Here is a 17,142-nt window from a genome sequence, read left to right as displayed (position 1 = left end):
GAGCTCCGCAGCAAGCCGGTCCCGGGGGTTCTTCCGACAAAGTTTTCCCCTCAGGGAATTCTCCGTCAAAGGTGTCTTTGGGAGTTTGTCTCCAAAGTCCCCAGTTTAGCGAGGGCCTTTTATCCCCCATTTCGGTGGGGCGGTGGGGGCTTTTCTTCTTCTTAACAAACACTTCTTTGTAAAATGATTTAAAACTAACTTTTCTGACATTCCTGTCCCACAGATAAGCCAGCAAGGGTTGGAGGTCTCTGTTGCCAGACACAAGATTTACCACCTTCTGCAGGGGTCTGCTCCTCCCAGCAGCACCCCTGGAAAAAACTGCTTGTCTTGTTCCTGCTTATCTTTGCAGTCCTAAGCAGGGATGGCACGATAACACCCACCATTCACCCTCCTGGATAGTTAGCAGTTGCCTGTCAGAGTCTTATCATCAGAAAGGCCTCACGAAAGCAAACTTTGAGACAATAAAAGAAAAACAGTTCTGTCTTTCACAATTAGTCATCATAAGAGTTATGTAGAGACTGCAGATAGGATGGTGATCTTCAACATATATGCACTAGATTTGGGATCTTTGGGTCTGATTGATAGGCAAAACTCTCTACTTTGCTGCAGATCTCATGGAGTTTGATTTATATTTGCAACAACATTTTTTTTTCCATATTTTCAATTTGACATTGGTCTAGGTCTGTTTCTCTGTCTGAACTCTTTAACACTGCCAAGTTCCAAAACTCTTGCAGGAAGGTTTAGCCAAGACAGAAGGAAAAACTCCAGGGAAAAAATGGCATGACCTTTTTACACAGAGGGTCCATAAACATATTGAGAGGAGATATAGTATAAGGATAACTCTGAGAGACATCTGAAAACTATATAAATGCATTCAATACAGTTACCACATTTTCCATTTCCTCTGCACTTTATTTCATTCATGGTAAACAACTTACAAAAAACAAGTTTGGCTATTGTAATTCTATTTCCAAGCATTTTTACTGGCACCATATTGTATTTTTTGTTAAATAGCTTTTATTCCTGATGCTAGAGGGAAGTACCACCCTGAAGTCTAATTAGCCCCCCTCCTTGCACTTTGCCTGCACGCCAAAAAAATCTGCTGTAAAACATGTGTCTTTCATATGTTTGCAATGAACAGAGGACTCGTACAAAACAGAGATACGTGACGGCAGAAATGCTGTTTTGCTCACCCTGCAGAGGCTAAGAGGAAGGGAGGATGCCTGCAACCCTGAATCCCAGCCTGCCAAGGCCCCAGGAGAACAACCTGGGAATCCAGCTGGTCCGTTCTCCAAAGTCCATTTTCACAAGGAGATTGCATTCCCACCTAGCATTTGTATAGCTAAGGGAGCCATGGGAAAATAACCAGGATTTCTTTAGTGCATGCTGGATGGCAACTTAGTGCAGCATCAGCAAGCAACTTTAATTTTGGACACTTTAGCAAAGCAAACCTCTGTTTTTTCAGCAGTAACCAGTGGCCAAGCCCCAAAGCTAAACCTGAATAATATTGTGCTAAATTTCATAGTTCCATGCATATGTGAGAATCACTATAGGGCAGCTGCAGTCCAAAGGAGCTTGCTGGTGGATGAGGAGTTGCAGCTTTGTGTGATGTTCTGCTACACCAGTGCTATCAGACAGTTTCAGGGTTTCCTCTGGCTGCTTTGTCCATGACTTAGCCTTTGTTATACATCTTGGCAGATTTATGTTTCTAAGTTAGGCAGAAAATCCACTTTGTCAGTCTTTTAAACAAAAATTAGTAAAACCAAGTGCCCATATTCCTAGACATGCACGCATGCTTTTAAGAGGCTTTCCCACATTTCAGCATGAGCCCCCAAAACAGAGAATAGCATGTTCAGCTACTGTTTCAACCTAACCGGAAGTCTCTGAACCTCCACAAGTAAAAATTACCATTGTGATGACTGTCCTTACACTCTACTATATTATTATGTAATTAGAATAAGAATATACAGAAACACTGATTTGTTACTTAGGCTATGAACACAAGAACCAAGTGTTGCGTAATCAAGCAATTAATTTGCCCTAACCTTCATCACATGCTCCTGTTAGCAGATACCTAACAGCAAAAAGCTGCAGTACCATTTTGTTTTAACCCCTTCAATTCTTTAGGAAATTTTACAATGCCGTGTAATTAATATTAAGCTGTGAACACTCTCCAGAGGAAATAATCAGTTGAGATCATCAACAGTGTTAAAATGACACTAATCAAAAAAGCTGTTGAGCAAATGAAGGATAGTAAATTAACTGACCTTGTGTTCCATTTCCACCTCTGTATCTTTTACCTTCAATCTGCAAGCCAGCCAGCACATGACCTAAGAAAAAAGAAAATTCACCATATTGCTAGATGTTTCTACTTCAAATTACAGTGAAGTTGTGTTTCTCAAAATAAAGCATGTTACACGGGCTTATTTTCTTTTACAGTCCAACAGGCATTGTCAGTCCCAGTGATTTTTCATTCATTTGCTGATACACAAAGTTCAGTAGCTTTGCTTCTCATGAATAGCACCATGGACCAACAATTTCCAGTCATAAGGAGATTAAAAGTGGAGGGCACCTTGGAAACACAGTTCACAAAATCCTTTAAAAGTCTTTGAGCTACTCAGTAGCCAGCCACACTCAGCAAGGAAACCCAATGGTCAGACACTATGCTTGCTCACTGTAGGTAAGAGATGAGAAACTCTGGAAGCTATTGAACAGTGAATTTTCACAGCAGCTCAGCACCAACATATTTAGCACAGGGGTTTCTGTCACTGTGAAGTGTCAAAAGAAATTGGAGAATGTTCAACAGTTTTCCTGCTCTGCAGTTGTCTTGTACTTCTTTCTTCCCCGTAGTTTCTCTTTACTGAATTCTTATATGCTGTTTGGTAAGAAAAGTACCCTTTTATTACACTGCAAGGAATTATTTAAGAGGACCTGACCAAACAAAATTTTGCTGACCTTAGTCTTTTACTCCCATAGCCTTATAAAGCAGTGATTCAGAACAGCTACACAGAAGGGGTAATGAATAAAATTTCTGTTTTGGTAGCTAATCCCCCATGGAGCACTGAGTCAGACTGCAGTATACTAAGGGTCACTGACCTATATTTTAAGTCTTACTCTTCAGGATGATAAAGACTACAGAAGAGTCAAAACAACAACATAATTAAACAAAATGCCTTGTAACCAGCTGTTTTCTGAAGAGTCATACATACACGCCATTGAAACCTAAGTATCAACCAAAATTTAAAGCCCAGTGGCACATAACATATGAGTGTGGTCTCTCTTCTGGGTTAAGAGAAAGGCTTAAGGACACTTGTGGAAATGGATAGTAAATGTTTGCTTTACTATGATATCCACTAAAATTCCCACCGTTACTTCTCAGCGCTCAGCAATAAGCTGTTTTGGATCCATTCACAGCAACATCAGCTATCAGAGAAGACAATAAAATATCCAAAACTTTTTTAGAATCTTTTTCTCATTATACAAAATCAGATTTAAAACTAAGACACCAGCCTTGCAAACACGTATCTGCATAAATGTCAGTCACTTTGTTCTAGCTTACATTTTTGCAGTTAACAACAATGAAGACGGGGATGTGTGCACAGTATGTTCCCACTATTTTTACCCAAAGCTGCTGAAAAAAATTTTACACATTTCTTTTCTCCGCTATCCATTCTGCAGTTTGGAAAGTTAGACATGGAATAGTTATAAATGTAAAATACATTGTCTTTTTAAGAATTAGGATCTGAAATATCTACTACATGTCCCTACAATTTCTAAAATTCAATTAAAATTCCAATTTGTTCATTGCATGTGAATGAATTAGAAGCAACAAAAAAATAGCATTGCATTTTTTTAAGTTATTACATAAATACATATTCTTTACAACAATGTATGCAAAGCCATCTGTACATATTTGTTGATGTATGCCTACATACATAAATACTTAATCTTTAGCAAGACTCAGAATAATAGGGTTTGATCTTACAGAACCGATGGCAGTGGGAAAGCAGAAGATGGACTGTGAAATACAATGCAGATGATGGAGACAATGATACTGTATCAAAAATGCTCTTAGATAGTTGTTAATTAAGCAGTATTGAAATATTCTGTTCTGGCAAATGAAATAAAGAAATCTTTGTTTCAAAAATAGCAAATCTTAAGCTTTTAAAATTGTGTTGAATGTATTTTCATTAAAAGAAATAAAAACATATCACAAAGATGCCTATAGCAAAGGCACAAGGAGAGACACAGAGGATGTAGTTTTGTCCTTTTTTCATTTTAGTGTGAAAGAGCAGGGCAAATTAAAGATGTGAAGAATGCTTGGAATACATGTCAAGCAGAATCTGGCTAGCTCCTATGCATTTTGAAAGCTTTCTTTTCCCCAGTTTGAAATTATTCATTACATTGTTCCTCATATGCATAAAGTTTTTCTAGACTGCTCTCAAACTAAGCTAGCATTTAATGAAAGCAGGTTATTCTGATTGAAGGACCACCACTGCTGCATGCAGTGTTTTGGGGCTTGCCTCTCTGACAGCTATATTAAGGCATTTATTTTCAGCCTTTCATGAGGTCTTCAACATCATCTGGTATGGGACTGAGATTCACACAGGTGCTCTCTCCTCTAGGGTGGGGAAAAGCAAAGGTGCAATATCAGAAAAGCCAGAACAGCAACAGGAAGCAAGATTTATTCTGCTTCAGTGGGAGACTAACACAAAAGAATGTATTTTTTATATTGTGTCACAACTAGGCTTCTAACAATATAAACAAAACGCACAGCAGCCATGCCAGCAGTGATCATAAATACATGTTTAGCATTGCAGCTATAATAACTTGCACATCATCATACAGGAACAAATTCTTGTCACACTCTTGTACGCGGAAAAAAAATGTGCTCTCTAAAATGTTTCACATGAAAATTCAGTGCTCCCATTACCAGAGAGTGTAGTTCTCACAGGACAAATAAGACTGCAGTCTGAAAACTATTTTAATAAATCAAAACTAAATACACTGATGTCTATATTCTCTTTAAAGGCTTATTTTGACTCAGGGTTTTGTAGAACAGATGCAGTAAACATATGCACAGTTACTACTGTCTTTCTCTGCCTCTCTTTTCAAGCACAATAGACAGAAAACAAGTAGCACTTGATCACAGTCTCCAGTCCCAGAGCATCCTCAAAGCTCCTTCTAATCCCTACTTCTGCTAATAAATATAATATGTAGAATAACCAAATGGAAAGCCCAAACCTCATAACAAGCAGTGGATATAATTTAAGCACGGCTCTGTTCCCAGTTCTACTCTAGTGTTTCCTGGGACAAGCACAGATGTCCTTTTGACTCTCTTATCATCCACTTTATTTTCTGTCTGTCTTATCCCCTCATTTCAGATCACAAGCAGTATAACACGGTGATTTTTGCTCTGTCAAACCAACTTTAGGAGCATCAAACCAATGAAATCACTTCCAGATATTTGCCCTTATATATCAATCAGTAAATCAAATAGTTGTGCTTTCACATTCTTTCATTTCTGTGCACCTACACCTCTTAAAACCCTCCCTTCTCACAGTTTTGCAGCTCACAGGGAAATTTCTTCTGACCAAAATCACATACAAGCATTCAGCTGTTTCCTGTGAATTGGAAAGCCTGCATTGTGAGAAGCAGAGAAGCATATACCTGTTTCATGTTCTTATATGTTTCTATCAGAATTTCTGATCCATGCTGATTAAGAATTTAGAATACCAAATCAGGAGAATGCAGCTATTGCTCTGCATGTCAGTAATTTCTCCTTTCTCCTTCCCATTTTTAACAAGTAATTGGAAGGGCGTTTAGAATGTATTCAACTGCATGTCTTAATTGTTCCAATATTACTTTCACATCTCACTTCTATTCGGAATACATTTTATTTTTACAATGCTGTCTTTTAAGGACTTTTACTCTCATAATATGACTGAAATCAAGTAGGAAAATGTACTGGTCTTCTATGTTATCTTGCACTGTCAGCACTTCAAATATTAAGCATTTATTCACTCCTGTATTTCTGATTGTTCACTCCAATCTACTTAGTCTTTCTCTTTTTTCTTGGCATCCAGGGAGTCAGGGCTACAGGCTTCTCAAGTCAGTTCAGATGGTTATCTGCAATTTCTCTTTGTAGTGCTCTTCGAGGTCAAATCCATTACAGTGTGTGCTCAGACTGACTTTCCACTCTTAACTCTACCAGCTGTACTGTGTCACACTCAGCAGTTCCTCTCAGAAGCTGTTATCCATAGATACAGCAGATGTAAAACTTGATATAGAAGAAGAATTTATTTCCTGCCTGCTCCTCATCTCAAAAATTCTTGTGGAAAGAAGGACGTTTCTCACAAAAAAAAGATAAATGTCATACTGCATACTAATTAGTACCACCACGTCCAAAATAATACACACCCATAAAAATTACATTCATGTAGTACAGTCAGAAAGCCTAATCACATCAGTCATCCCAAAAAGACAGGGATTTCTTACCATACCATACCATGTGAGCAGGAAAATAAACGTACATCAACAAACAGATCTACTTCAGTATTTGCAGCTGATTTATATTGGAAATTGCAGAACCAAAGTAATGTTATTTTCTTATGCCCCACACTCTTGGGTAAAATAGTACGTGTAAGGTATTTAAAATCCAGGAACAGATTTAAAACACCTCATAGGCTTTCCAATGCTGAAGCAGTCTGCCCCAGATACCTACAATTCATACTCTGGTAGGAGATTAATAAATAAGCCTTTTACACCTGCAGCTGTTTTGTTTTCTTTTTCCACAGTTTTCAGAGAATGGTTTGGGTTGTTGTTGTTTGGTGGGGTTTTTTGTGTTTTTTTTTTTCCTAATCTAATTGAGATGAAAGTTATTATAGTCATTAGGACAAAGATATCAATGCAAAAGGACTGAAGAAGTATCAGTTCTCCAAATTAAGATAGTGTTCTGAATCTGGATGGTTTTTTCAGGTTTCCCTGCATACCAGTGACTAGGAAGGTCCCTTCCCAGCTTCTATGCTGAAGAGATGGAGACAGACCTTGTACACAGAGAGCAAAAACAAACTAATCCTCAGTTAAATTATTCCAATTTCATTTGTCACACAAAAATACAAAAACAGAAGTGGAGAAAGAAAAGTAAGGCTGATTGACTCTACACCAAGCCGGGTATCTTCCCCATGACTGTGACATCTATATTTTTTGAAACAGGAGTAGCTGCCTTTACTTTAAGGGAAAGGTTTTGAATGATTAGTATCCAGTTATAGACACCAAAATGGGGCTAGGGATGCTTATCTAAAGACATTGTAGCTGTCCCTGCCCCTCTAGTCAATGTTACGGTCATCACCCACAAGTAGTACAAATTTCAACACCCTGTCAGCATTCATCAGTTTCTTCTTCCACAGCCTGGTAATCCCCTTGGTCTTAAGATGGAGGATCCCTATCATTAGTTCAACAGACACCTTACTGGCAGTACAGATAGATGGAAAAAGGGAGAGTTAGGGTTTACAGATAAGCTTACCTTTATCTTTTTCAGTCATTTCACACTGCAAGCTTATCATTCACAGCTGAGGTGGTCAGGTGTGCCTCAGCTGGGCATGCTAAGAGCTTCTATACTAACTCTGCAGCTACTTCACTAAAAGTCAGCAGAAGCACCTCAGAGCATTTTGTAATAAAATAAAGAGAGCGAAAAATGCCTCTAAATGTTAGAAAAGCAGAAAGTAAAATATGTGTCCATATTACCACACAACAATAAAATTCTTCTCTTAATTGTTCAGAAAAGTGCCTTTGATTTTCAGTAAAAGGTGCTTTGTACCTCATAGGTATAGTACAGTAACTTGATTATTATCGTGTAATGTGGCATTTGCTAAGATAATGACTTTTTTTGGTGAACGGCTAAGTCAATAAGCACATAAAAATCCTTATATTTTGTCAATGTCTGTGTTATTGCTGCCCTTGGGCTGAAGTAATTATACCTCTTTCCTTTTCAGAAAACTTACCCAGTGTTTTCTTTCTCTTTATTAGCATTGTTCTACTCGTATTTAATTACTCAAGGCTCAGTGAGCCTGCTTCTTATTGTTTGTGCTCCTGTTCTATGAAATGAGCTGCAATAGACTTGCTGATGTGCTTGGTCAGAAAAATAGTATCAGCTAAAACTATCTGAAAGAATAAGTAAAAACAAACAAACAAAACAAAACAGAACACCTTTTTTTTATTTAAAAAAAAAAATTGTACAGAGATTCAGAGATTATTAGGCAAAATACTCACTTCACCAGCATAACACTCAAGTGTATAAAAAAATTTAAAGCAAGAAGATACTTTGCTTGCTCTGGAAGTAATGCCTTCTATTGATTCCCATGGAAACTACAACAGATACAAACAGCACAACAGCACTATTTGATGGAGGAAATTCTAATCAAAAAAATGTTTTTCAACACAGTCACCACCATTAGCTGTGCATTTTTGCTAGCAGTCAACACAAGCCTGCATGATACGCTCTTTTGGTACCAAAAGAGATGACCCACTGTTTCACAACTGCTTTGACAGCATCATTTCTAGGAAGATTTTGCCCATGCAGACCATCTTTCATCAACCAGATGGAAGTCAGATAGAAGTCAGAATGTGCCAAATCTGCACTATACAGTGGGTGTGGTTGGACAGTCCAGCCAAGATTGGCAGTGTGCTCTGAACTGGTCTTCAAACTGGTACTGAGCCTAGCATTATCGTGTTGCAACAGAAAAGTACTCTTCTTCTCTTCCCTGACTTGGAAATTTGAGCTTTTCAGAGTCATGATGTAGTGATCAGAGCTGAACGTTTGTCTGGGTTCCAGGAAATTCAGAACGATCATGTTTCCTATCCCAAACAACAGTGCACATTGAGACCTGTATCTCGAACCTTTTCTCCAATGGGCAATTCACACGTCAACACTCCATGGACTGTTCTTTGAAGCTGGCTCATAGTCGTGATACCACGTCTTGTCACTGATAATGATGCAATCCAGGAAACTGTCAGCCTCATATTGGTACAATAGATCCCAATCAACTGTTCCTCCATGACCCACAAACTTTGTAGTATTGTGATGTTGCCACCATTGTTTCCAATATTCAGCTCCATACATAAATCCCAGGTCATAATCTGCTGATTTGAGCAGATGAGCTGATCAAAATACTCTTCATTGCCCATTGCCTCATTGTACCAACATCCTTTGTTTCGCCTCTATAAACATTCAGCAAGCATCAATGAATGTCAATGGGTGCCATTTTTTTATCATGGAGGATGCATACATACTTCCATGTCAGACATCAGTTTGTCAGACTGCATCTCTGCTTCCATTTGTTACATGACCAGAAATTGTAATGGAATATTGTTGGGAAGGTTCAGACTCTACTGCCATGCCACCAACATCTGCCTCTGATGTTGTGGACCAAAATAATAAAATAGAACACATTGCTTTTGCAAAAGTGCTTGCGTGTTTCCCAATCCCCAGTAAGATTAGCTCACTTTTTTCTGTCTCTGTCACTTGTTCAGATGTTAGCAAGAGGTCAAAAGGAGAAGAGAGGATGAGTGGAAATTCCTCTGAATATACACCAGAAGATTAATATACAAAAGGCAGGACCAGGGAAATTGGGACATTTTTTGGCTTTGAAATATACTGTTAATATGGCCCTAAATAAACCATTGGGTTCTTGAGCCTCAGTTTCTCACACTGATTAATGGGACTAGTATTACCAACTTTCTCCCACTCTAACTTTCTCTACTTCGATTTTACATTTTTCCAGACACTATGTTCGCATACTGTGTAGAGGCCACAATTCCAGACTCCATGAATGATTTTTATACCTCAAATAAAAAATGTATTTATTTCAGCTCATAAAAGGAAGTCCCAATTGAGCAAACTCATGACCCTAATGTATATAACTGAAGTCAATGGGGTCACTTAAAGATAGGGATATTTTTAAAGGCACTGCTGATTCAGGGCCTTAACCTCTCAGAAGAACATTGATTCATAGCTTGGGGTAGTGGTTATTTTGCTCTTTCTTTCAGTGCATGCTTATTTATAAAGATTTTCCATTCTGAGCAGACCTTATGGCCTTCACAGTGCTGGGTTTCTGCTCAGTAATCCCACCAGTTTACAAAGATTTCTAAATATCTAATTAAAAACTTTTACATCTGGCAATTGAATTCATCAAGGGATTGAAAGGGAAGGAACACAAATCTTTTCACTGGCAACTTAATGGCCTGAAATACAGCTGCAACATTTGGGAGAATCTGCTGGAGTATCAGTTACGAATCCCAGTTCCAATGTGTAGATTGATTAATTCCCTTCTTTTGCTTTCAGATTCATATATGAGTAATAACGAAGGAGAGAGGAAAGGCTTTAGGTGGCATAGTAGGGATGACAGTGGGACATGTCTTTGAATGGAGCACCCCAGGATAACTCAAGCTCAAAGTAATCCAAATTTTCAGCTCTGTTCTTCAAGACAGTAAGGAATAAATGATGGATGGCAAGAACCCAGCACCACACACACACGGGCTGTTTTCAGATAGATGTGCATCACTATTGTGAAAAAGCACATTGTGGTTATATTTTTCAACCAGATGCAGTCTACATGTTTATCTTGTTTCTAACCACATTGGCCTCAGGAGGTGATCTGAAAACCCAGAACCATCAAAGACAAGAGCCCTGTGGGCTTGGTCTATAGACCAAGAACAGTGAGCTGTAGGGTCCTATGTGTGTGAACAAGAAAGGGGGCTGGCAACAGGAGCTACAAGCATACTAAAATGAGAGAGTGCTGTGGCCTCTTCACACATAGGAGCTGGAAACCCAACTCATGAACCCAAGGTTCCTGTGTTTTCTCTGAAAAATATCTGTGTGGGTTCTCTGTATACTGCCAGAACCCACATTGCTCACATTCCATGGGTAAGCTAAGGACCTGAGTTTCCATTAGTCTCAAGATGGTATTTATTGTGTGCATAAATATCCTCTGTTAAAACAGTGCTCATTCACCTGCTTTCAAAGACTGCCAGACTGGCACACCAGAGGGATGAGAGATGCTGCTTGCCTCTCCAAATGCAGCTCACACCATCTGGGAGCAGAGCAACAGCTTTCAGCCTAGTGGACCATCAGGTTCATAAAGCAGCCCAGGAGGATGACGAGGCATTTCTACCCTCAAGAGCAACTGAATTTTCCTGGGCAGCTTTGAATGTTCTTCTGCTGCTTTGTAATGCACCTGTCAAGAGATTTAATTGATGTTATGTTTTCTGAGCACACTTGTATTGACTTTTCTGATAACCTTTACCTAACAAATCATGCATGAAAACTCACCGAACAGATGCTCAACTTTTTTCCTAATAGCCATTCTGTCCAATTTCCTATACACCACACATTGATGTTTATTACATATTTAGCAAAAATCTTTATAGCTGCACAGCAGATTTTAATAAATCCCCAGTGTCAGCATGAAACACAAGTAAAAAAGATCTGGTATGAGTCTGTGAGTGGCCTATAGAACATGATAACCATGGCTTAGCAGGCTGCGATGTATCAGTCTGAGGCATCCATTCGTGTGCACACCTTTCACATGAGCATAGATAAGATGAGAAGGAGATCAGCACAGGGATAATAAGAGCTGCTCAGTAGGCACACAGCAGCTTGTTAAGCTGCCAAAGCATGATTTTGTGTCTGAGCCAGACTGAGTAACACATCCTGGGTTAATATCCGGAGATTTTCTATATGGAAGTAGGGTGACTTAGTCAGGCTACTAAACACTGGTCAGTAGCTCTATGTGACTTCTTATCTATTCTTTTTATTACATATGTTTGGAGACACCTACACTGTATCTGCAGTGATGGTTTTCCGTATTAGACATATAGTGATGCCTGTCATGGCAGACAACAGTCTGTCTGAAGAGATGACAGGAGGCAGATTCAGCAAGTAGAACTGCCTCACCTAACTTCCACCAGTTACAGTTACTTAGGCAAGCTGGTTCATAATCAGTGCCAGGTACAAAGAGAGGAAATTTTCACACGTCTTAGGCACTTCTTTTACATAAGATGAATGCCTCACTGTCACTGGTCATTTGATGCCTCTCTCAACAAAAGCATAAAGCAAGGACATCACACCTATCTAGCCAAAGGAGATATGAGGCACATATGTATCATCACTATCTGAGCTACATGCTAGTACCAGACCTGAGCCTAGACCCTTGTGAAGCTGCAGGCCCTGCCTCTGGCCCTGGCACTGCTAGCTAGCAGGCAGCTGCACTGAGTGGCAGGGGCCGGAGATCCTCCAGCTGTATTCAGTCCCAAAGCATGGTCCCAGGAGCTCTCACATGCCTGCAGCTCTCAGTAGAGGAACCCCTGCGAAGCAGAATAATTCATTACATGGAGCAAGCCCGGAGCTCAGATGCATCACACTAACTGCTATTAGCCATGGATCAGTGGCTGAAAACAAGAGTTTATTTTGAGGAAAAGGAAGAAGCATGAGTGACTGCAACATTACCTACAATTAATTATCGGGATAGTCAGTTACAAACCGTTTCAAGCCATCTTTTGTTTCTAACATCACTGTTAAAGCCACCTTCTGGCTGGCTGCACTGGAACCTCCTGGAGCAGCACAGTGCTTCATTCAGCGCTCTGTGGGCTCACGTTCAGAGAGCCATTTGGCCTGTAAACTTGCTTGATTATCTGTAAACAAAGAAAGAAGACAGTTATTGCATGAAGCCCATGGAATGCACCTGCATGCTAATGAGTTAAATGTCACAGCAGAAATGTAAGACCAACGCTCTGCACTACCCTTTAGACAGAATCCCATTTACTTCTATAACATTTCAAACAGAAAATTACAGTGTAATTTCTTGTGTCGATACATAATTTATTCCATAATAAATAACTAAATGCATATTTATTGCACTCCTACTTAATCCATCTGTTGTGCTCTTCCCAGGTTTTCTCTGCCTGAGATGCATTGTTCAGGCTGGTTAAAATGCTTTCTGTCTGAGGCTGCTCTACACTAAAGCTCTGTAGCAATAAAGGCATTCAGATTAAGGCACAGCTACTGTTCCCCTCCAAATGCCCCCAGCTTATTTATTTTGCTATTTTTGCTTTAACTTAAACTTCAGGGTGTTCTAGTACCAATAAAGAAGAATATGAAGAAAGCATCCACTGTAAAGCAAATAGGTTTTCTTTTATTGTTATTAAATCTGCTTTGCAACCACAATAAAAATCAACAATGCCAGTAAAGCCAGAGCTAAGGATGCATTCAAACTTTGGTATTCCCTATGCAGTTAGGAATCATAGAGACATGTAGGAAATGCATCATTATAAACTGAACTATGGGTTGCAGCACACAGCAATACAGCATATTTGCAAGCTGATTTTAGACTTCTGCAATGCAGATCCAAAGGACTTGAAGAGAAACTTCCATTTTCTGCTATGGTTTGGGGCTGATTCACATTAGCAGTGATCAAGAAGTGTTGTCAGATGGCTATTTGACTATCAATATAAAATAATAAGGATTTACTTTAGTTACACTTTATTTATTTTCACCAATCCTGCTTTGTGACTAATGAGCACCTATAGCACAAAATAACTTCTTGCAGATGATAGAAACCAGTAACAACAAGTAAGTCTCTACTAGTTCTTTAAAGTACTACAAATGAAATTACTGCGATTCTCTAGTTCCATTTATGCATAGTCTCAGACAATATTAGCTGTGTCTTCAGTTGTATCTCAGGAAATGCCATGGATGTATTACAGAGCCTCTGAGTTGATACCTGTCCTACTAAGGCCACACAGACCCTTAGGAGGGCAGATCAGTGAAGGGAACCACCTAATCTCTGATTCAGCTTGGTGCTTATGTCACCAAACCATTCTTAAAACACAAAAGTAAATGTAAATTCTTACCATAATTGTGCAGCTGAATTTCTGATGTTGGCACTGTTGAAAATCACCTTTAGAATTAGGCCTTGCCAATGACAAAATACAGTAACACAGTGCCTATGACCCACCCTTGCCTGGCAGCTGTTTCCTGATGTGGTTTCAGAAAGGCACATCCAAGCCAGACCTCATGCAGAACATATGGCAGAACCATCAGGGGACCTGAGCAGGTTCTGTTCTCTGCTCTCTGAACATATTATGTCCTCCCCAGCTCAACGTCTGCCTTCCAAGACCACACCAGACCTGGCTCATTACACAGAATTGCAGATTTACCAAAGAGCTGAAGGGTCGTATCTCACCTCCTCTTTTTGTACACAAGAAGGTGGGGCAGAGACTGGGTAGGGTGCACACAATCTCTATATCAGCACCACTGCCTGTCCTCATTCTGCTGCTGCTCTCAAGACATATTTCCAACAAGAAGGTTGCTCCCAGTGCAGTGAAAGGAGGAAATAGTCCATGGAAGCAAAGCTGTGTGCCTGTTCATGCTCCAAAGGCACCAACCTCCTCCCTGTGAGCAGCACACACTGACAGGACAATTATAATGCAAACTCCAGTTTGTACATCCACAGTGAAGGCTTTTAAGACTGAATATAATTGAACCACCATGCTGACAACTCAAAGCTGCTAAGTCTGTTGCGCTAACACACACACAGGGACTTCTCCAGGTCCAGCACTCTCAGCATGCAAGTGTTGAAGCAACAAAGTGCTTCAACACCCAGCATGAGATGTTGGTTTCTAATTCTTCTCTTTAGAGAATTCCCCAAAGGTGGCCCAGGACCATCTATTTTTTAGAACATCAGCGATACACACATTTTGCCTTTAAAGAATGAAGCCATTACTGAACATAGAACAAGAAAGCAATCTCACATACATAGCCCAAAAGAAGGCAAGCCTATTTTTACCACTCAGGTACAAATCTCAAATACAGCAGATTTATATACTCACTGAAAATGCAGACACTGGCTTTGATATGTAATAGCTGTGCAGATGGAGCAGTCTCTTTGGTGGTTTTCACCACTTCTCTGGAAAATGGGCCATGGCTTTCCCTGTGTTGAGTTTGCTGGCGGGGAGCCCTCGTCCATCTCCTTCTGCACACCACGGGGCTGGCAGCAGGCTCGGGAGGCACACAGATCCGGCAGCATGCCCACAACAACAAGTCCAGCTGTTCAGTGTACTACCTAAACTAATCCCTGCTGCCAGAGCCCAGCAAGTAGCTGAGAATCTGTTATATGGGAGCTGAGAATCTCTGTTATTACAAAAGCATTATCTGAAGAAGAGTACTGAATGTTGTGCAGTACTGTGGTTCTAGATAGCTCCTGTACTCCTGCTCCTTCACTGCCTAAAAGGGCAGCCTAATTAATTGACTTTATTAAATCTCTTTCTATGTGCAGAGTTCTGATGCATTGGCTAATAAAACCCAAAGTGAAGCTTGCACTTACAGAAAATGACAGTATCAGGAAAAGGCAGGGTGCTTTATGTTACGTGTCACAGCTCATAACAGAGCACAGCGGCTGACATCTTTATTAGTTTCTAACATGGTATGTGAGCGTGTATGTGCACATGTGTGAGCATGTCCCTATATCACAAGGAAGAAAAAGAAGGATTGAAAAACTTTTATAAAATAAAAAACAATTTTAAAATGCTATTTATGGACAACAGTGATATATATATATATATATATAAGTGTTCAACAGAATTCTACTTTTATGAGGTTTTTCTAAGATTCTTTTAAAAAACTCATATTTGAAAATGTTTGGTTTAAAGTTTTAGCAGATTCTGGTGATATAATGAGGTCAAGCTGCAATCTGCAGAGGAGTATATTATAAAAGAACTAATGAGAACTAATTTCAAACATTTCCTGTAGAGCATAAGTAGGAGAATACAACATCTTCAAATGCAAAAATAAAATGATCAGCAAAGACTTTACTCATTTAAGACCCACACTGCTTTTTAAAACAATTCAGAAATCCATCTCACAGTGTTAATGACCTCTCGATGTCCACTTGAATCAATGAGCCAGTTGCAATTTTTCAGGAAAAAAAAAACAAAAAAAAAACAAAAAAAAAACCCACTTATTTTGATTGTATCCTTCTGTTGTTCATTATGGTGAATTAAAAGTAAGAGAGAAAATTCTGAAAATTGAACCAGTGTGATTACTCAAAGATGAGCATACACAGAACTGTTCAGTGGGGCCAAAGCAAAGTGGAAAATTCACTCTGGGGAGTACTCTTGGCTGTGTCATCTGCTCTCCTACTTGAGCCTGCTACCCTGCAAAATTCTTTTCTGCATACATATCCCATTCTGAATTATCATACTAAGGACCTTGGTATCAACCTTCACTAATTCCCATAAGAGCAAATTCTTTACTTTTCAAAGGTTTTTCCTGCTCTTTTATTAATCTATTTGTTTCTGCAAGTGAAATACTGCAAGCCTAAACTAAAACTACACCTGCTTCAGTACACACTGTGCAAGCATCTTCTAACAGCTCTGCAGATTTATTTCCATATTGACCTAATTACCATTTCTTTTATTTAACTTCTAAGTGTCCGTATGCCAAGATAAACTGAACTAAATACCATGAAACAGCCATGATATTTCAGCCAAGACCAGCAAACTCATTTAAACATTGACCTGAAGTAGTCATGAGCCTCAGATCTGGGAACAGAAAGATTAAAGAATTTACACTCTGCTTTTTTTTAAAGGATGGGAATTTACTTAACAAAAAGCACTTTGAGAATTAAATAAAACAGTCTTGAAAACTAAAGTGTTCTGATAAAATAGCATTCTTATTCGCATTCTGTTCCCAGAAATGCAGTAACTCTGAAACTGAATGTTTTAATAGCAACCCAAGATATTTTTTTCCACTTTCTTTCTGGAACTTTTTTAAAGGCTTTAGATATAATCTGTGAATTATTTTTAAAGAGAATTGTGGCAATTGATGCAAATATCAGAAATGGCAGGGTTTTTCAGGTTCTTCTTTATTAGATGCTGTCTTACAGCAACACCTAGTGGTACACTGCCACTGCACCCTTCAGCTTGCACTGGAAGAGTTAAGATGATAATTAACTATGACAGGTTTACACACACATACACAGCGTGGGAGGCATTACCCCAGCTGGTCTGGGAACTACTTACACACCTTTATGGTGTATTCATTATATTCTGTGTAATCTTTAGAAAAACGAATTTAGGCACTCACAC

At 39.2% G+C, this 17,142-nt stretch overlaps 1 long non-coding RNA gene across 1 annotated transcript; it reads right to left on the bottom strand.

Moving 5' to 3' along the window:
* Positions 1–165: 165 nt before the first annotated feature.
* LOC116653227 lies at positions 166–15,538 on the bottom strand. Its single transcript, XR_004306749.1, has 3 exons — positions 14,887–15,538; positions 12,540–12,690; positions 166–2,330 (listed from the first exon to the last, which is right to left on the bottom strand). It is a non-coding gene; the product is annotated as an uncharacterized LOC116653227 (long non-coding RNA).
* Between the last annotated feature and the right edge of the window lie 1,604 nt (positions 15,539–17,142).

Source organism: Coturnix japonica, chromosome 3, assembly GCF_001577835.2.
Source record: "Coturnix japonica isolate 7356 chromosome 3, Coturnix japonica 2.1, whole genome shotgun sequence".
Taxonomy (NCBI): domain Eukaryota; kingdom Metazoa; phylum Chordata; class Aves; order Galliformes; family Phasianidae; genus Coturnix; species Coturnix japonica.
The sequence above is the reverse complement of the archived record's forward strand: the minus strand, read 5'-3'. Positions and strand labels throughout refer to the sequence as shown.